We start from the raw sequence: 21537 nt of genomic DNA on the forward strand, positions 1-21537 counted from the left end.
AGTATGGAAAGTGACCGAGAATGATTATGCTATCATCGATCCCGACAATCCCACCAACCAAGACAAGACTAACAAGCAATGCAACACAATGGCTCTTAACACCATATATAATGCCATTGATTCCAAGGTGTTTGAGCAAATCAAGGATTGTGAAAGAGCTAATGAGGTGTGGACAAGATTGAAGGAAACTTATGAGGGCACACCGGAGGTGAAGAGTGCCAAGTTGTATATTCTCAAGGACAAGTTGACAAGCTTCAAGATGAAAGATGATGAGAGCATTCCGGAGATGTTTCATCGGTTACAAGTAATTGTCAATGACTTGAAGGCTTTGGGAGAAAAGATCAAGAATGATGATGTCTCTCGCCGGTTCTTGATGTGCCTACCTCCAAGGTTTGAAATGTTGAGATTGCTCATCATTAGAGGAGGATTGAAGGAGATCACCCATAACCAAGTACTAGGTGATGTCATGACACAAGAGACATACCGTGTGGAAAGGGAGGGGGATGACAAGGAAGACAAGAAGGAAGAAGAAGACAAGAAGAAGAAAAGCATAGCATTCAAGGCTAGCTCCTCATCATACAAGAACAAGGGCAAGCCCAAGAAAGAATCAAGTGATGATGAGGATCTTAGTGATATTGATGATAAAGCTATGGCTCTCTTTGTTCGCAAGATGGGCAAGTTCATGAAGAAGAAGGGCTATGGTGCAAGAAAGAGAAGAGATCACACTAAGAGCAAAGAGTATGTGAGAAGATGCTACAATTGCAAAAGCCCCGATCATGTTGTAGCAAATTGTCCATACAATAGTGATAATGATGAGGATGAGAAGAAGAAGCATAAGGAGGATAAGAAAGAAAAGAAGGAGAAAAAGGAGAAGAGAATGACCTTCCAAAAGAAGAAGAAGGGTGGAGGCTATGTGGTCACATGGGATAGTGATGGCTCTTTGGATAGTGATAGCTCTAGTGATGATGATAAGAAACATCTCAAGAGAGCATTAGCAAGCATCGCCATCAATAAGAAGCTATCCATCTTCGACACTCCATCAACATGCCTCATGGCAAAGCCTACCAAGGTAAAATATGATGAGAGTGATGATGAATGTGAAAGTGATTCTTGTAGGGATGATGATGAGGAGGAGGAGTACACCAAGGAGGAGCTCTTGGACATGTGTGAGCAAGTGCACGCTTGCAATGAGATGAAGAGAAAGGAGTGCAAAGAATTGCGCAAGAAGCTAAAATCTCTTGAGCAATCCTTTGATGAGCTCAATGCCACTCATGAGAAGCTTGACAAAACTCACTCTAAGCTTGAAAAGGCTCACTCCTCTCTCATTGAGCAAGTCAAAGTGGAGGAAGCTAAGAAGGAGCAAGTGATCATAACATGTGATGTGGGACTAACATGTGATCTTATTGATGAATCTTTTCATGAACCCATTATTGTTGCTTCCACTAACACTTCTTGTAGCACTACCACTTCCACTCCATCTATAAATGATGCCTCACTTATGGTGAAAAATAAAACCCTCAAGAAGGAGGTGAATGAGCTCACTCGTGTCTTAGGCAATGCCTATGATGGAGAGCCCACTTGTTAAAGTGCTTGGATATCCAAAGATTTTCTCTCAACAAAGAGAGATTAGGCTATACCCCAAGAAAGGCAAGGCGGCCTTTGTCACTCCCAAAGCTAGCTTTGTGAAGGGCAATGGTCGGTTTTGTAATAGATGCAAGCAAGTTGGGCATATAGAGCAAAATTGCAAGACTAACAAGAACAAGCTACTTAATGTATCCTCAATCAAATTTGATTCTTGTTACATGCTTTATAAGGGTGCCAATAGTGTGAAGGCTAAGTTCATTGGTGCACCAATTATGGGCCTAAAGAAGAAGGCCATTTGAGTACCAAAGACCTTGATGACTAACCTATAAGGACCCAAGCAAGTTTAGGTACCTAAAAAGAATTAATCTTCTTTTGTAGGTAAATTATAAAGCCGGAGGAAGGCATTGGGTGCTTGATAGTGGGTGCACACAACACATGACCGGTGATCCAAGAATGTTCAATTCAATCAATGAAAGCAAGAGCAATGGGATTGATAGTATCACATTTGGTGACAATGGCAAAGGCAAGGTCAAAGGGCTTGGTAAGATTGTAATATCCAATTATGTGAGCATTTCTAATGTGCTACTAGTAGAGAGCTTAAACTTCAACCTATTGTTGGTAGCTCAATTGTGTGATCTTGGTTTCAAGTGCATATTTGGTATGGATGATGTAGAGATCATAAGTGTAGATGGCTCTAACTTGATATTTAAAGGATTTAGATATGAGAATCTATACTTAGTTGATTTCAATGCTAGAGAAGCTCAATTGTCAACATGTTTAATTACTAAGTCTAGCATGGGTTGGTTATGGCATAGAAGGCTTAGTCATGTTGGAATAAAATAATTGAACAAATTGATTAAGCATGACTTAGTTAGAGGCTTGAAAGATGTCACATTTGAAAAGGATAAGCTATGTAGTGCATGTCAAGCCAGAAAGCAAGTTGGTAATACACATTCTAAGAAGAGCATGATGAGTACATCCAAGGCATTTGAGTTGATGCACATGGACTTGTTTGGACCAACCACATACACTAGCATTGATGGAAACAAATATAGATTTGTGATTGTGGATGATTTCACTAGATACACATGGGTGTTCTTTCTTGGTGATAAGAGTGATGTGTTTGCAACATTCAAATAATTTGTTAAGGGCATTCACAATGAGTTTGAAATAACCATCAAGAAAGTTAGAAGTGACAATGGTAGTGAATTCAAGAACACTAGAATTGATGAGTTGTGGGAAGAATTTGGAATTAGACATCAACTCTCGGCCAAGTATACTCCTCAATCAAATGGGCTAGTTGAAAGAAAGAATAAAATCTTGATTGATATGGCAAGATCAATATTGAGTGAGTACAATGTGAGTCATTCATTTTGGGCCGAAGCAATCAACACGGCTTGCTATTATAGCAACCGACTCTATTGTCATCCCATGATGGAAAAGATACCTTATGAGCTATTGAATGGAAGAAAGCCCAACATAGCATACTTTCGGGGTTTTGGTTGCAAATGCTATATATTGAAGAAAGGCACTAGATTGAGCAAGTTTGAAAAGAAATGTGATGAAGGTTTCTTGCTTGGTTACTCCACTACTAGCAAGGCTTATAGAGTTTAGAATTTGGCTAGTGGTACTCTTGAGGAGGTTCATGATGTGGAGTTTGATGAAACAAATGGTTCCTAAGAGGAAGATGAGAATCTAGATGATGTAAGAGGCACTCAATTGGTCAATACAATAAAGAACATAGACATTGATGATATAAGGCCTAGAGAGATGATTGATATTAAAGATGACAAGAATCAAGTGCTCTCTAACTCAAATGTGTAAGCTAGTGGTTCTCATAATCAAATCCAAGCAAGCACTAGTGATGGCAATGTGCAAGATCAACAAATGGCTAGTTCATCATCTCAACCAAGTGATCAATCAAATGCAAGCAATCAAGTGCAAGTGCTTCAACCAACCAATGTTGCAAGAGATCATCCATTGGACACTATCATTGATGATATTTCAAGAGGTGTGCAAACAAGATCAAGATTGGCTTCATTTTATGAGCATTTCTCATTTGTGTCATCCATTGAATCTAAGAAGATAGATGAAGCTTTGAGAGATGTTGATTGGATCAATGCTATGCATGAAGAGCTAAATAACTTCACAAGAAACTAAGTATGGGATTTAGTTGAGAGGCCTAAGGATCATAATGTGATTGGAACTAAGTGGGTCTTTCAGAACAAGCAAGATCAAGATGGGATAGTAATAAGGAACAAAGCAAGATTAGTGGCTCAAGGTTACACTCAAGTTGAAGGTCTTGACTTTGGAGAAACATATGCCCTGGTTGCAAGATTGGAAGCAATTAGGATCTTACTAGCTTATGCTTATGCCCACAACATCAAGTTATACTAAATGGATGTGAAAAGTGCATTTCTCAATGGGTACATCAATGAGCTTGTGTATATTGAGAAACCTCCTGGTTTTGAAGATGAGAAGAAACCCAACCATGTGTTCAAGTTGAGAAAGGCTTTGTATGGATTGAAACAAGCACCTAGAGCATGGTATGAGAGATTGAGGGATTTCCTACTCTCTAAGGGATTCAAGATAAGAAAGGTTGACACCACTCTCTTTACCAAGAAGCTTGGAAATAACTTGTTTGTAATGCAAATCTATGTTGATGATATCATCTTTGGATCAACAAATTAAGAATTTTGTGAGGAGTTTGGCAAGATGATGGCAAGTGAGTTTGAGATGTCTATGATTGGAGAGCTTAGTTACTTCCTTGGTCTTCAAATCAAGCAAATGAAGAATAGCACATTTGTGAGTCAAGGAAAGTATATCAAGGACATGCTCAAAAAGTTTGAAATGGATGAGAGTAAAGCTATTAGTACACCAATGGGGTCAAGTGGAAGCTTGGATATTGATGCTAGTGGCAACATGATGGATCAACAGATGTATCGGTCTATGATTGGAAGCCTACTCTATGTGACTGCATCAAGGCTGGATATGATGTTTAGTGTATGCATGTGTGCTAGATTTCAAGCCTCACAAAAAAAAGTCATTTGAAGCCAACTAAGATAATATTGAGGTACTTGAAGCATACACAACATGTTGGATTATGGTATCCCAAAGGAGCAAGATTTGAGTTGATTATATATTCAGATTCCGATTATACGGGATGCAAAGTTGAGAGAAAGAGCATATCGGGCATATGTCAACTATTGGGAAGATCACTTGTATCTTGGTCATCAAAGAAGCAAAATAGTGTAGCACTCTCAATCGCTGAAGCGGAATACATTTCGGCCGGTAGTTGTTGTGCTCAATTACTTTGGATGAAGGCTACTTTGAGTGACTTTGGAATCAAGTTCAAGCAAGTGCCATTGCTATGTGACAACTAAAAGTGCCGTAAAGCTCACCAACAACCCGGTTCAACACTCAAGAACAAAGCATATAGATGTCCATCATCATTTCATAAGAGATCATCAACAAAAAGGGGACATTTGCATAGAGAGTGTGGGCACCGAAGATCAACTTGCCGACATATTCACCAAGCCATTTGATGAGAAGAGGTTTTGCAAGCTAAGGAATGAATTGAACATACTTGACTTCTCCAATATATGTTGATGCACCCCATTATATGACATGCCTCTCCTTCGAGCAATCCAAGGTAAAAGTTGATTGGCATGGCATACATCCTTGCTAAGGACATGATTAGTGCATCTAGACATATTTCACATTTGAATAGGCTCATTCATGAAAATCAAATGAAGTTGATGCTTGTATGGTACCACTATTGCTTGTATGTTTGAAATGATCTAGTGGTAGCATATGACATGTTTGTGGGCTTGTAAACCTAGTGTTTGATTTAGAAAATGAGCTTTAAGTGTTTAACTCAACATGGTACAAGATAACCCTTAATTGGAGGTGTGAAGAAGCTTGTCCTTGGATCAAACCGAGTTAAATATCTTTTGCAAGTAATCTAGATTGAACCAAATTGGGAAAATGATCCTTATTTCACATGGTTTAACCCCAACATATCTATAATTTAAGGTCACCCCTATCTATACTTTAAATATACTTTAAGTCTTTGTGGTCATTGATGGCAAAGGGAGAGAAATAGTGTACAAAGATAGTGAAACAAAGGGGGAGAGATAATATATGACAAAAGAAAGGGATCAATTAAATTTTTTTAGCATACAAATAGGGGGGAGCAAGCTCATAAACTTGTATGGTGCATTTGAATGAGCATTACATATGTTTGCTTGCATGGCATAAGTTTTAATTTCAAATATCCATGCTTGTGTGGTGTATGCTAGTTATAGGTTTGAATGTTGAAATGAAAAACTAGCATGCATAGGCTAAGTAACTAGACTTATGTTCATTCTATGAAAACTAGACCCTTACATGTAATGTTGATCTCACGGGGTATTCTAGTTCTTGTATATGTCTAGTTACTAATGGTGCTAAGGATGGTATATTAGTGCACTCCGATTGGTATCACGCTTCAAAGGTCCATCTCTTATACCTTAGCATCATTTGGTAGAAATTGACTCCTATATTTCCTATCTAATCATATGTGCAAAGCTTCAATCCAAACTCTTAGCATATATATAGGGGGAGCAATTGCTATCATATGGAGTTCATGAAATTTGTCCATATCCTTTACACATGGTAAATATGCTTAGGCAAGCAACATAGATTCAAATGAACTTTAATTCATATCTTTGTATAAGGGTTGTTATCAATTACCAAAAAGGGGGAGATTGAAAGCTCTAGTTTGGTTTTGGTTAATTGATGAAATCCTAAGTCCTAACCTAGTTTATCAAGATGATTATGAGATAGGTAGCACTACTCCAAGTGATGAAGCAATGGTGATGGCATGGTGATGGTCAAATGCTTAAACTTGAAAAAGAAGAAAGAGAAAAACAAAAGGCTCAAGGCAAAGGTATAAAATGTAGGAGCCATTTTGTTTTAGTGATCAAGACACTTAGTGAGTATGATCATATTTAGGATAGATAGCCGTACTATTAAGAGGAATGAAACTCGTATCGGAATGCGGTTATCAAAGTGCCACTAGATACTCTAATTCATTGCATATGCATTTAGGATCTAGTGAAGTACTAACACCCTTGAAAATGTTTGTGAAAATATGCTAACACATGTACACAAGGTAATTCACTTGGTGGTTAGCATATTTGAGCAAGGGTGAAGAAGACAAAGGTGAAGCCAGCGTCGGTCAAGTGACCGGACGCTGGATCCGAATGCACCGGACGCTGACTGCCTACGTCCAGTCACGCTGACCTGGCGGTACAGTAGCTAGGGTATACCACCGAACACTGGGCTGTGTCCGTTCGAGGTAGACCGGACGCGTCCGGTCAAAGAAAAACAGATTTCGACCCTTACTGTACTCAACCAGACGCTGAGGCTCCAGTGTCTGGTCAGTAATACCGGAGCGTCCGGTCAGCACGTAGCCATTGAGATCTAACGGTTCTGTTTTAACTCAAAGTGACATGTGGCAAAGGTCAGTGGACCGGACGCTGAGTCTAGGGTCCGGTCAGTATGACCGGAGCGTGCGATCAGAGCGTGTTTTGCCCAGTGAAGAGGTATAACGGCTCTATTCCATGGGGGCTTCTATTTAAGCCTCATGATCGATTGTAGCTCCAACTCTTGCACATTTTCATTGACATAGCAACCTTGTGAGCTTAGCCAAAGTCCTCTCACCCATCTTCATCATTGATTCATCATCTTTGTGAGATTGTGAGAGAATCCAAATGCATTGCTTGAGTGATTGCATCTAGAGGCACTTGGTATTCGTGTTGCACAGCGGATTTCGCTTGTTACTCTTGGTGGTTGCCACCACCTAGATGGCTTGGTGTAGCGGTGGAGGATCAGCACGAGTTGGTGATTGTTCGTGGCCGTCTCCGGTGATTGTGAGGGGAGTTGTACCTTCCCCGGTAGAGCGTCGAAAGATAACTCTAGTGAATTGCTTGTGTCATTAAGTTACCTCACTTATGAGTCGGTTCTTGCGGTGTCCTATCGTGTGGACGAGGTTTGTGAAACACCTCTTAGCCGCCGAACCACCAAGTGTTGGTCAACACAACGGGGACATAGCGTGTTGGCAAGCACATGAACCTCGGGAGAAAATCGATTGTTTCTTGTCTTTGGCATTCTCCCGGTGATTGGCTATATATTCATCTTGTGATTGGTTCATCCCCTACACGTCGGTATAATCACCCTACTCACTTATTTACATTCTTGCAAACTAGTTGATATAAGCTCTTTAGTGTAATTAGAATTGAGAGCTTGCTTTATTATTTACATTCATCTAGTTGAGCTCTTTAGAGTAGCAAGATTGAGAGCTCTTAGTGAGTAATTACATAGCAAGTTTGTGTGCCTAAGTAATCATTGCAACTAGAATTGTTGGATAGGTGGCTTGCAACCCTTGTAGAGCTAGAGCAAGTTTGCATTACGCTATTTGTCATACTAATCAAATTGCTCTAGTTGATTTGTAGATTTTTAAATAGGCTATTCACCCCCCTCTAGCCATATTAGGACCTTTCACCTGCCCGCCCGCCTGATGCACAAACGCCGCCGCCAGCCGCTGCCAGCGCCCTGCCTGCGGCCGCACGCGCACACGCCCGCCCGGCCTCGCCTCGCCCCGGCCGCGCCTGCATGGCCCGTCCTCGCTCGCTCGCCCACGCCGCGCCCAGCCACTCCTGCCGCCCTAGCCGGCCACGCCACGAACGCCGGCGCGTCAAGACCGCCCGTTCCTAAGGTACCTCCCTTTCAATTTCATATTTTTTTATTATTATGTAGTATAGTTAGTATTTTTTCTATCTACTATTAGTGTCTTTGACCAAATTTATATAATAGCGTACTAATATTTATGAAACATAATATGTACTATTACATTAAGCATGGAGTATACTTTCGTAATAAACTTATTAGGAGATAGAAATATTGATACCGTTTATTTAGTTTTGATCAAACTTAAACATATTTGACTACTCGAGAAGCAAGATATGTATTTATTTTGAGACGGAGAGATTACTTGTAATTTTAGAACCAAAGTTTTATATGGATTGATTATGTATTTATTATCTAGTATAGTTAGGATTTTGGGTTTAGAGATTTAGGCTAGTTAGGTTAGTGAATTTATTTATGATTTGTTTGTGAACTTACTAATGTTAACTTGAATTTTGTTAATTTGAATACTCTAACGCTTTGTTTATCAATTTGTAACAGGATGACCCCTCCCACGCAGCACCCGTTGTACCCTATTCTGGAGGTGCAGTACGACGACCAGCACCGAGCACACATCTTGAGTGACAACGATGCAGAGGTATCCTTGCCTCCTTTGAGGCCCCGCACTCACACCAGGGCACATCAGTAGGACGAGCGTTATACGCCGTACATACGGCGTGCCGGCTTCCTCGAGCTTGTCCATGTTGTCAACCACGGTCTTCCGCCCCTTGATCCAGCACTACTTACTGTAGCCGTGGACAGGTGCGAGTGCATTCTTTGTACGTAAACTTTCTTGTAATAAATTGGAGGCAACTAACAGTCATTCTATTCTTATAACAGGTGGAGGCCTGAGACCCACACGTTCCACCTATCATGTGGCAAGATGACCTTGATGTTGCAGGGCGTCAAGGCTATTTTAGGCCTTCGGTTGGGGGACTTCCAGTGATAGAGATAGTTGACAACGATCACTGAAGGGAGCTGGTGGCTCAGTTTACTGGTTTTCTTCCACCGGACGACGATGCTTTCAAGAAAAATAAGTGAGTAATTCACGGCTATTTAATACTTGCATTGCTTTACAACTGGCATCGGGTCTCATTTTCTTTGATCAATTACAGGAAAAGTTCCGGTGTTCCGTCGTCCTGGATCACAGAGCGCTTTGAGTACTTGGACCCACAAGCTGAGGAGGCACAGATCGACAGGTTCGCTCGAGTGTGGCTCTGTCACTTTCTTAGTGCTTTCCTCTTCCCAGACGCCTCGGGAAACACCATCAGCTGGATCTTCCTTGACATACTTCGCCAGCCATAGGAGAACATAGCGGGGTATAGCTGGGGCAGCGCAGTCCTGGTATGGACGTATTGACAGCTATGCGTTGCCTGCCGTCGCACCTCAGGACATATGAACCTTGGGGGTTGCTCCTACCTACTCCAGGTTTGGTGTTGGGAACGATTGCCCGTTGGGAGGCTCCTTAATAATGGTTTACCGGTAAGTACTTCGGTTCATTATATTCTTCTAGGCAGTTAGATATGATGAGATTATTTGTTGCTAATTCATTATCATGTTCAATGCAGCAATGAAACGGGCATGATAAACTCCCTATAGCTCTGTATATCTAGACGGAAGCACAGTTAGTTAGAGGGAATGCGTGGCGCAAGTACAGGGAGTATACGGATGGTCTCAATGTCCTGACACAGCACCAGGCTACGCTCTCTATACTATCGTAGCAGTGTCTTCTTCGATGTACACTATATCATAACCTAACACAATTACAAAATTTCAGGTGTTTTGGTGTCCTTGGGATTCTTCGGAGCTCCAGGACTATCTGAGTCGTGTTACTAGGGACGAGTCACACGAGTATCGCTGCGACGTCCCTCTTATTTTCTTTCATGTGGTCGAGATTCACTTGCCCATCCGGGTCTACAGACAGTTTGGAAGAATGACATGCTGCCCACCACTGCTTTACTCCACCAATCAAGTATTGCACGGGTGCGTTATCGATTAATAACAATGCTACAATTCAGAGGTGTGTTTGGTACAACTAATATCATTTTGTTGTAGGTTTGACCGTAGGAAGAGGTACAAGACCAAGGATTGGCGCGTGACACATAGCTCATACATCCATTTGTGGCAGACCAGGGTACCACATGCGGTCCTTGAGGGTCCTCCACATGACCAGCACACCTTCGATGAGTACCTGCGGTGGCTTCACAGGTCTACGAGGACACATATCAAGCCCCCATACACTAACGTGACGATTGACGAGGACTCGGAGGAAGATGTCATCGAAGATGTGTACGACGTTACCACTAGGGAGGACACATAGCTACAGAGAGCCCTGCTTCAAAGATACGTGGTAAGATACTTGAATGGTATAATTTGTTATCCTTTTGTTATTAAGTATATGTACTAAAACTGTCCAACCGCGTTTCTGTACCTAGGCGACACAATTGTCAAGGCTATCCAACGAAGCAGCGTTCCGGCTTCACGAGTCTAGAGGGCAGGGCCAGGCGTTCTCACGGCTTTTGTGGAGGTAAACATAAACTTGTCCGTTTTGAAAATATTTCTTTATTGTATATGCGTTTGGGTAATGAACTAACTTTAACGTCTATTTATGCAGAAGATGAAGAAGAGCTGCAGGAAGCTAGCTCAGAAGTTGAGCTGCATGGACACTCCTTACGAGGAACCGCCACTCCCTGTGCGGTCGGGTGGCACGTCTTCAGCCTCTTTGAGGACACCAGCCGGCTCTTCTCAGCCAATGACGCAGGGTGCCACTTTCACGGTACGTACACCACCATATCATAGCGCTGGGAAGGACCCTGCAACCGAGGACGAGGAGGAGGACGATGATGACGACGACGAACCCCCGGGCTTCCGCGGACAACACAGCCAGTGGGACGAATGGCTGCAGGACGAGATCGGCATGTCTCAGCTAGGTGGTGCCCCGTTTGGCACCCAAGGAGCCTCACAGGTACTAACAAAGATAGTTTGTTTCAATATGTATGCTACATGAACTAACGATCATACAGAATTATAAGTAATCGTGCGTATCATATACCTACAGGGTACGAGCCATACGCACCATCGACGCGACTATACCGACATTGGCTACACTCCCAATGTGTTGCCAACAAATCCGAAGAGACAGAGGCGCCCGAGGGATCCTTACACTTCTAGGTCTTAGTTTGTTTAGGTCAAACGAATATTGACATCCGAAACTTGTGGGGTTATTTGGTTATGTTATGTCAAACTTATGTCAAAACAGTGAATATGTTATGTGACAGCTTGTCAACCTGCTTCTTATTCGTTTCGTTGAGTCGTGGCAGCACTGCCGGCGAGATTAAGTACCCTGCGTTCAGGAACCGGCAGTCCCGGCGTATCTGGACACCGGTGGCAATTTTTCATAATTGATTAGTTAAAATGGTGCATAACCGTATTATGAAAGACGAAAAACTAATTATTGGCTTATCAAATTCTCTATTCGGCCGTGAAAAAAAACTCAACAAAATACGGGCGCGACGCGTTTCGATTCTACCATCCAGGTAGCCCGGGCCGGCGGCAGACACAGCGGCCAGGTGGTGTGGCTGCTCACACGGTATGGTCGGTGGCGCGGCAGGACCCGCCACGTCAGCGCCCCCCGGCCGGCCCGCGCCACGTCAGCCATGTGGGCATTTGGCCGCGCCAGGGCAATTGGCGCGGCCAAAAGCGTTAGTTTAAAAAAACGACAGTGTTAGATTTAAAATTATATTAAAAAAAGGGTTAAAATTAAAAAAAAAATCTCAGCATTTTGTAACTTACGTCTTACGATATGACATCTCAACCCATCCGTTCATTCATACGTACATACTGCTGACTTATTCATTCTCCGTCCCATCATGAACATATCTATACACACACGCCGTTTTAAAGATTTCTACCAATCAATTGTTTCTGATTTTGGCACTTTTTTCCTCAAAATCTTGTCATATGTGAGTATAAGCTAAGTCACTCTGGTTGAACTGTTAATGCCAATCCACCACCGGTGCTGGCAGGGATTGATCGAAAATAAAAAATCATGTGTTTCCCCTATCGCTCGCTAGATCCTTGGCTGTGTCACACTTCATCGGGTCATAAATTATTCTATTCTCTATCTTCTTATCTTATCTTAGATCTCCGAGAGTTTCCTAAACATTCTTCTAATCTTTTTTTTAGAAAGATGGGAAAAACACCTCTCCAATAACTTTTAATCTTTACTCTTAATCTTTTAGGACTTGGAAAATTCCTCCGCCTTCTACATAACTTTACACGGACGAAGCCGCGCGCGGAGACGCCATTCCTGCGCGTCGTCGTTCTTCCCGCGCCGTATTTTGCCGCGAGGCCATGTTTCGTGCGCTCTCCATCGGTGGTTCTGGGTCGCGGTAGAAAGAAGTTGCTCCTCCATTGCTCGCCACCAGGAACTCGCCGCTCCATCACTCGCCACCAAGAAGAGGATCGATGCCGCCGTGGACGTGGGCTTGCTGCGCCGCCGCCGCCACCTTGGCTTCGTGCCGGCCGCCGTCGTAGGCTGGGAGGTGGTGTCGTGCTGCCTTTCTTGTTCGATTGCCCCGCCGCCGGCCGGCCACCCATTTGATTTCAGAGTTGCATCAACATCCATCCATTTATCTAATCGATCCATAGTAGTATCCTGTATCGATCCCCTGTATACATCAAAGTTACGCACTTGGGAAATACTTGATGGCCGGCTGCAAGCTGATGGCTACCTGCTGCTGCTACTTGATGGCCGGCAACCTGCTGATGCCTAGCTGCTGCGTACTGCTGCATGGTACTGTATGCATGCGTGGTACTGAACTACTACAAGCACTGGCGGAGCCAGGGGGGGGCTGGCAGGGGCCATGCCCCCCCCCCCCCCCCCCCAACGTTTCACAATAAAAAAAATTAGTAGTATGACTTAATATTTTTTATTTATATTAAGAGGAATATTATATAAAATTCTTGTCATATATACTTATTAATATATCTTCTAGATAATATAATCATACAAAACACAACTAGATAATAAAATTATCGCAATGAAAAAGACCGAGCCGGCCCCCCCTAAGTATAATTCCTGACGGCCGGCCCCCCTGAGTATAAATCCTGGCTCCGCCGCTGACTACAAGTGCTGGAAGGAGACCACGGTCGGCTGGGGGGCGCAGGCCGCCGGCTGGGACGAGCAGAGCTAGGGCAACACGAAGGAAGATGGCGGCGGCGGCGTACGTATGCGCGGGGACGAAGAGGTACGCACAAAAAAAAAAGAACGCAAAAAAAGCTGAGTGGGACCCAAAATTGATTTTTGAAAAGTGAAATATTAGAAACTATTGGAGATTGTCTTCTTTTTTCTCCTAATATATTTTTAAGGAGTCAGGAAACACAAAGATTTTAGAGAAAAATTTAGGGAACTCTTGGAGATGCTCTTATCTTATCTTTTTATTATATCTCATACTACAACTAAAAAGAACAAAGCGTGAACACTTTTTGGTGCGGCATTCCAATATGGGTCCATCGTCCTACCTCCCCGTGCGATCCTGCAAGTACCCGAGTCTCTTCTTTGGTGCGACATTTGCCTCCGTAGTTCTGCCTGCTGCGCCCTTTTGGTGCGATCCCGCACCCCTCGCTCTATCCCGTCCACCCTCACCGCGCCGCTGCCGCACGCGCCCGCTCAGCTCCCGCGCCCGATCGCAACTTTCTTCGTGCCCGTGCATTGATGCAGTTGCTACGGGATACACCGGTGACGAGGCCGGCTCCCTCCACGCGCGCCTCACCGACGCCGATCCAGGACGCCCACGCCAACGCCAGCGCCTCCGAGATCTTCGCGGGCCACCGTGCTGCTTGGATGGATGCCGAGCGTCGCCTCCAGGTCCACACCGCCGCCGCCGCCGCCAGGGACGAGGCCGCCTCCCTCCACGTGCGCCTCACCGATGCCGAGGCCGCGCCGCGCATCCCGCCTGCGTCGCACAGCACCAGGCTCAAAACCAAGGTACACACCGTGTCACATTCCCCGCGTTCAACAAAAATATTCAATCAATTCGCCCATCTCAGCTTAACCCTATAGAATCGCAGACTAATTGTGCTTCCGTTTCCAATTGCCCAGGTAGAATCGCTGATCGAGATGTTGCGGAAGCCGTGGAGCCTGAGCCTCGGCGCGCGACCAGCGGCTGTTGTTGCGGCGGAGTGACCATCCCCTCCCAATCCCCCGCCCCCACCTTGGTCGTGCGTGCCTGCATCCTTCTCTTCTTCAGCGAAACGAGCCGGCGCCGGTCGGCCGGCCACCGGCAAGGTTCACGAGCGGTCGCTTGAGGAGGACATTGTTGTGACAAGGTGATGCGTTTTTGCTCTCAGCTCACCTATTTTCCTTGCCAGTCTTCACGTGGGCGTTCAGTGCAATCGGTTGGTCAGTTATATGTGTTCTTTTTTACATCGGTGCTGGTGGAATTGCAGAATAGTGTATTTGAATGTTCGACCACGCGAATCAGAGAATCACTAACTAATGAAACATTACGCATCCGACGCTATGTTTTAGGGGTTGGGATACAAAATAAGGTTGGGCACTTAATTATGGATCAAGGGTACCCGACTTATATATTTCTGAATCTAAATTGTAGGTTCATATGTCAGTGTCATGAAGTTGAAAACTGATAGTTGTAGAATAGGAGTAGGGCAGAATCATTTTCTGACTTTTCCGCTGCTATAGGTCACTTGATTATTTCTCCGTGGCATTATCCGGGCACATATATTTATTTATTGGTTTCATTTTTGCCATGTAGGCAGATTGATGGCAATGGAGGGGACCTGTTTTATGCTGTCCTTCGATGCAAGCGGAACTGCCTGCTGCTGTGCTGATCAACAACTCCCTGGCCAAATCCAGGCAGCTTGAGACTGCATTGTTTGGTGCCATTTCAAAATCCAGGAACATTTCAAGATTCATTTCTCCCGTCACAGCCATCTACAAAGAACATAGGTCCATGTTGGAGCTTCAGCTCGTCTTCTGATGGCAATGGATGCATGGCTGAGAACTTTAGTGAGAGTGATGAAGATTAGTTAATTCTACTGTGCTAGAAGCAGGTAATTCTTCACACAAGGTGGTCTGCTTTTATATGGAGAATGCCATGCTACATTCAAGTTTTACTTAGGCTTTGTTTATTTGCTACGCTGGACTTAATTTTCCGATGTGATCAATTGTTTGACTTCTATGTTCTGCTCGTTTAGCACAAGTATCTTACTATGTGAATAAAAAATCTGAATGATTTCCATTGTGGTTTGTAGTTTATATTGTAACTGTACTGAAATTTAAAGTCATTTTTTATTGGTTTGTATTTCAAAATCCACTATTTTTTCTCAGGAGTTGGAAATGACAAATGTATTTGAGCTGGATTTGGAATTCTCATATTTGGATATGGCAAGGACTCAGTTGGTTCGGATATGGCCTATCCGATTCTTTATTTGGTGTCCTTTCTAGATGCGGCAGATACCAAACCAATAGAACAACAATTTTGGAAAGAACAATTGGAGCAGTCAGTCAAACACAAATATTTTGCCACCCAGATTTAACATGGTGATTCAGCTAACTCAAAAAAACAGCATGATAATTGATGATTCCTATATTGCTGATGGTCTACAACTATTCAATGGGAGTACATCATTTTCTTTAACTACTCTGTATCAGCCATCTCGAATATCACTAAGGCACTGGTCACCACTCACCAGTATTTGATCTCTGAAACTATTGCCTTTCAGACTGCAAATGGAAGGCACAAGCAGGGAACATTTGTGTTAGGTCATTCTTTTTTTAAGACCACAAGACATGTCATTCAACTGCAAGTGCAGTGAGTTATATTAGGATGTACTCCCTCTGTCCCAAAATAGATGACAATGGTCTAGATTGTAGATTCATAGCTAAAGTGTCATCTATTTTGAGACGGAGCGAGTGACTTAGTTGTCTGGTAGCTTGCACTTGAGTTAAAACTATACTTTGCAAGTATCATGAGGGCATGTTTCAAAAATCTGACATGTCATTGTTTCTGAATTACAGGCTACTCCTAGGGCTGGAGGATGACCATGCAGTTTCTTTGCACCCATACAACTTCCACGAAGTAGTGAGGTCCTGGGATCATGCGATTGGGAGGTCATATAGTGTGGAGGGGATGATCAAGGAGCAGAGCTTGTTTACGAGTGGGTGGTCGAGCATGGGATGATGCTTTGATAGTGTTGAAAACTTTAGACATGTAGAGGTTCACTGGAACTGGATGGTGCTCGGGAGGTATTAAACCTGACAGCCATCAACCTCAATGAAGAGTTGATGCTTTTCTTTGCCAAGCAAATTTAAAAACCAATGTTATAAGGTGGACAAAACTTGATTTTGTGGTTTTCTGAGAAGATAGTTTTCCTTGTGATATGGTTTGAAGTTTACCCCGGAAAATTTCCCCTGAAATGGCATTATTTACTCTACTTGTGCGTTTATTTTCATGTGTATTAATATTTGCTTCTATTTTCATTGTAATCCATTTATCTGAACAATGTTTGAGGTGAGGGCACGGTTACAGTTTTTAGTAGCTTTACGATATTGTCCAAAGCTATGAGATGATTGATGGCTTGCAATGATCCTTTCATTAATTTATTTTTCTATCTATGTTTAATTGTTTATCCAGTCTATTTTATAGACATGCCGGTAGATAATGGATGACAAAATTTAAGCATCCATAATTTATCTCTTTGACTTTGAGCATGAGTTTTTTTAATTGATATATTGTCCTTTTTTTACCGCAGCGTTAGCACGGGCATGCATGAAAAATGAAGATGTCTTTACACTTCAGAAATCTTTCAAGAAGAACATGCATAGATTATTCTTGTATTGAATATTATATGTATATACAATCACCTAAATATTCTAATTAAACTACAAAATTTTGAATTAGGATACGAGGTAAGACATGCAAACAGATATTTCAAAACTACCTGTAGAGTCCAAAGAACTTAATAAATAAATCCTTCTGGAAGCTATGCAAATTCCCTTGTTAGTGTTATCATAGTACCTGCATGTATTCATGGAAAATAAATTGTATTATTAGGGCAGTACCAGGCTTCCTCCAAAGATCAGGCAACTCCTTCAACCCTAGAAATTATATCAATTGATTACTGAAGAGAACGATGTAAGGTAGAGATGCCAATATCCTTGAGACAGATAACATAAAGGACGAGAGTCCCTCTATGAGATTGCTCATAAGAGACTCAAACTTATATCTGATCATGGTAATGTTGAATTGCTTTGCATCAAAAGCATCGGCAATGATAAACGAGGACGTAGGTTTTAGTATGCATAGTGGAGGAAAACTCAACCTTGGCCTTCTACGTGCACTCAACGGCAGGGTTGGTGACGGCGGGGAGGCTTTCACGTAAAGAAAAGGGAGGTGACGAGAACGTCGCTGCTCGCGCACAATGCGCCCGCTATAGCCGAGCCCGGCAGGAACGAAAGAATTTTTCATTTCTCTAGGGCCAGGCCCAGGGGTGCTTTGAGGGGCGCGCCGGCCTAGCTCGTGGGCTGGTCCAAGCAAACAAACAGCCCACCCCCGGGGGTCAGTGGCCCATCTAGACCAGGCAAACAAACGCCCCCTTACTAATCTAACTCGTCGCTCTCGCAAGTGCTCGTAAGGCTAAGGTGTGCGTGCATGCATTTAGAAGAATGAGCGTGCGTGCGTGTCTAAAAAATTTTAATATTACACACAAACCTTTATAAGAAATAGTCGTAATTTTTTTATGTGACATACCGCCAGATATATGGGCCAGAGGTACATGCACCGCTCATATATGTGACCATCACCAGGCTATATGACTTTGATCTAATCTGTGTAGCTTGCTTGTCTTGCTGATATGGAATGGAGGTTAAGTGTTCAGATGGGAGAGCTTACAAAACTACTTACGTACAAAACTGTTTGCTTAGGACTGGGAGGGTGATGTCACCATGGTTATGCCAGCAACAATAGCTCATGTATTATTTTGAGTTCTGAGTAGGTTATTAAGGTGAAATGCAAACACTTTGAATTCAACAATTTCCCCTGACACTTCCCCAACTTACTATGTTTGTATATTAGTCAGAATCAAACATAGTCAGAACTCCAGATAGCTGCCAACCAAGGCTGCAGGTGCACATGGGAGAAAGTGAGAAACGCTCTGCAATCAACTGACACAGACTAAGAAATAGAAATGAGAGCTTTTTTTTTACGGAAACAGGAACTCTGAGACTTTGACTGTTTGATCAACCCCCATTTGCCTAGGTTGCTCTTCGTCACGACATGTAGGGTGTCGTAAAGAATTTTCAGTCTGGATTCGGAGTGTATGAGCAAATGACAGACGGAAAACACCTTGTCACACAGTACCATCATGCCTTGAGTTACCACCAAGACAGAATTTTTTCTTGATATAATATTATTTAAATAAATAATTATAAATTTAGATGCCACTTTTAAGAAATTGCAAATCTAGTACCCTATCGGCAATTAAACTGCTGATAGGCCCCTATCGGCCACTCGCTGGCCGACAAGGTACTAATCGGCTAGAGGATTGCCGACTGGAGCTCCTATCGGCTCGTGGTGTGCCGATAGGTCCCCTATCGGCCACTCGCTGGCCGACAAGGTACTAATCGGCTGGAGGATTGCTGACTGGACCCTTCTCGGCACAGCCGATTGGTCCTATCGGCTCGTGGTGTGCCGACAGGGCTTCACCACCTTTCCAATGGACTTTCCTTCTTCTTTTTGCAGCTCGTCTAAATCAATTTGCACATCGACTTATTTATCCTATTACTGCTAATCCAAATTCTAAGAGGCTTATTCCATGGGTATGCTATTCTAATATGATTCTATATATTATTTTTAAATCAGGGATGATACGTGGAAATTTGAAGCATGGTAAATTCGTAATGGTGGTGTGACACAAATTTCGGCGTACTCAGGATGTTTTTCTTTCCCTTTTTGTTTATACCAAATTTTTGGAATGGATCATGAAAATCACGACGCCAACGGTATCGGTTCACGCGTAACAAAATTGGACTATGCTAGAAAGGAAATCGTGGAGTTCAAATTAGATTATTTTCTTTTTACTCAAGAATTGTCTAGTCGTATTTGTCTAGTTCTCTGTATCGGCCCGGGGTACAAATGTAGACCTCGGCTACTGTAACATTTTCATCTCTCGATCAATACACAATCTATTTTTCCAGCTTCACGCCATCGCACTAGGGGTAGGGGTAACGTAATTCTCGGCGAGTTAGGAGTAGCGTAATTCTCGGCGACTTCTTCGGTAGGCTACATCATTTGATCTCTTGCTAGATTTGATATTAATTAAAGTTATGGGCTCTATTGTGTTTAGTAAGGCTGTATCTTGTGATCCAGCCTGTGGTGGTGCAACCGGCCATGCTTGTTTTCCCAGATGAGAATGAGCCAGCCTGTGGTCGGAGGTCGCCGGAGAGTCGTCGGAGAGGGAGGGGAAGTCGCCACGCCGAGCTTGATCCTGCATGCACTCAACGGCGGGGTTGGCGGCGGCTGGGAGGCTTTCACGCAAAGAAAAGGAGGTGACGAGAACGTCGCTGCTCGCACACAATGCACCCGCTATAGCCGAGCCCGGCAGGAACGAAAGAATTTTTCATTTCTCCAGGGCTAGGCCCAGGGGTGCTTTGAGGGGCGCGCCGGCCTGGCTTGTGGGCTGGTCCAAGCAAACAAACAGCCTGGGTTGCACCCCCTGGGGTCAGTGGCCCATCTAGACCAGGCAAACAAACGCCCCCTTACTAATCTAACTCGTCACTCTCGCAAGTGCTCGTAAGGCTAAGGTGTGCGTGCATGCATTTAGAAGAATGAGCGTGCGTGCGTGTCTAAAAGATTTTAATATTACATACAAACCTTTATAAGAAATAGCCGTAATTTTTTATGTGACATACCGTCAGATATATGGGCCATGGGTACATGCACCGCTCATATATGTGACCATCACCAGGCTATCGGCCCAACAGCCATCAAGAAGGAGGCCCGCAAAGGCTGACGCGATTGACCAACGTGGAGATCAATGCAAACCAGGGTGGCGCGCATGACGTTTTGGCGGTGTGCTGACCATCCCGACCTGGAGGACACCGCGGTGGTGACCACCGTGACCATTCAGCCCGCGGAACTTGTCCACCGGCTGCACCACTCGCTCGAATACCCGCGCCGTGAAACCAACGCGCCGCGCCACCCAGCACGCGTACATCCCGGTCCAGATAGGCATGGAGAACACCACCATCGCAACGCCTAGCCCGACGGTGGCCAGCATGGAGAACCACATAAGCAGCGCGCCCACGGCCAGGGGCACGCCGCCTAAGCTAGACCAGAGGATGACGAGTACCACTGAGAACGCGGCTTGACTTTTGGATACGTGCACCATTAAGTTGCCCGTTTGGGCATGTAGTATTTTTCCAATTTTTTTTTGTCATTTCGCACTCACTTAAAAATTAATTTTATCAATTTATACTTCCAATTTGGGCATGTACTAGTTAGATTCTCATGTTCGTCTCAGCGGAATCATAGGCCTAATGTGAAAGGAAGTGAATCGATCACTCTCATGTGTTGCCAGAGTGAATCACTAGCCCTGACATGATAGGAACTAAGCCGCCACTCTCACGTGTCGTCCGAGTGGACTAATAACACGGAAACGGGATGCTTCTGAACCATGGCATCAGAGAATGTGCTAAGAATCCACACATATGACTCAATTGTCTCCTGGGAAATAATTCCACATGCAAAAAGAACTGTGCTGCCATGGTGATTCACCCCAACAAAAGGAACAAGGGGCAGGTTGTACCGATTCGTTTTGTACGTGCTATCAAATACGATGACATCACCAAATGCTGCATAATCAAGCCGACATTGACTATCACACCAGAGCAGTCCCTTGAGGTGCCCTTTCCCATCAGTCTTGTAGTTGAAGAAGAAATCAGGATCCCTACGTCTGCACTCTATCAGGTAACTAATGACTGTTTGAGCATCACTAGCAGCAACTGTCTCCACCTTATTGCGATAGCAGAAATTATACAAGTCCCTTGTTGTAAATCCAACCTTATCATACCCATCATACTGCATTTCCATAATATCTATTATCTGGTGTTTGCGGATCCCAGAAATTTGCATCGCCACAATATTAGCTTTTTGCTCATCGCTGATTCTTCTATGTAAACGCAGAAGACAAGCAAGGTCTCGT

Source organism: Miscanthus floridulus, chromosome 1, assembly GCF_019320115.1.
Source record: "Miscanthus floridulus cultivar M001 chromosome 1, ASM1932011v1, whole genome shotgun sequence".
In the NCBI taxonomy this organism is placed as follows: Eukaryota; Viridiplantae; Streptophyta; class Magnoliopsida; order Poales; family Poaceae; genus Miscanthus; species Miscanthus floridulus.